The sequence below is a fragment of the Dipodomys spectabilis genome, unplaced genomic scaffold (genome assembly GCF_019054845.1).
Source record: "Dipodomys spectabilis isolate Male_0828 unplaced genomic scaffold, ASM1905484v1 ptg000044l, whole genome shotgun sequence".
Lineage (NCBI taxonomy): Eukaryota > Metazoa > Chordata > Mammalia > Rodentia > Heteromyidae > Dipodomys > Dipodomys spectabilis.
Window position 1 is genome coordinate 1,078,403 of NW_024870721.1, and position 831 is coordinate 1,079,233.

The following is an 831-nucleotide window of genomic DNA, read 5'->3' on the forward strand; positions in this document are numbered from 1 at the left end:
TCTTGAACAATGCTGCAATAAATATAATTGTGATGGTAGTTTTGGTACCGTCTTGTTTGTGATCTTTTGGGTAAATGCCCAAAAGTGGGATTGCTGTGCTTAGGGGAGTTCTATGTGAAGTCTTTTGAGGAACCTCCATACTACTTTCCAAAGTGGTTCAACAAGTTGACACTCCCACCAAGAGTGTAGTACAGTTAACTTGTGGCCACATCCCCTCCAGCATCTGTTGTTGTAAAAGTATGGAATGGTACAGGAATTTGCCTGCCATCATTGCACAGGGACCATTCAAATCTCTGTATCGTTCCAATGTTAGAGTAGGTGATGCTGAATGGAACATAGAACATGTTTTATAAATAAAGTGTAATTGATTTTCTTAAACTAGACAATTCAACAAAAAGTAAGTTTAAAAGAATTTTCATGAAATTTTAGAACCATATACTTCTTACATAAGCACACATTTAAGAATAAAATCAAGATGGACAGGTCAAAAACAAAATAATTCCAGATATTTGTTGTTCAAGAGGTGTGTAGGAGGAGGAATTCAATTATTCTATACAAGGCACCTGTCATAATGAACACTGCAGCAAGTGTTAAGTTTAGTTAAAAGTTTTAATGGTTTAAATATATTTTGGGAATTTGCTTATATATGCTAAAACAAGGACTGTTTGGCAGGTAATAAAACTTTTCGTTAAAGTATTTAAGATTTGTGGTAACAGACATATGCTACTATGTATGTATATTTCAGAGTTTATAGGAACATTACTAATGAGAAGTTGCCAAGTCTTTGTGTAAAGGAGCAGAATAAAGAGTTAAGACTTTGTTAACTATACA

At 33.8% G+C, this 831-nt stretch overlaps 1 non-coding gene across 1 annotated transcript; it reads right to left on the reverse strand.

The window, feature by feature from the left end:
* Positions 1–233: 233 nt before the first annotated feature.
* LOC122106964 lies at positions 234–337 on the reverse strand. Its single transcript, XR_006147272.1, has one exon. It is a non-coding gene; the product is annotated as a U6 spliceosomal RNA (small nuclear RNA).
* Positions 338–831: the final 494 nt, after the last annotated feature.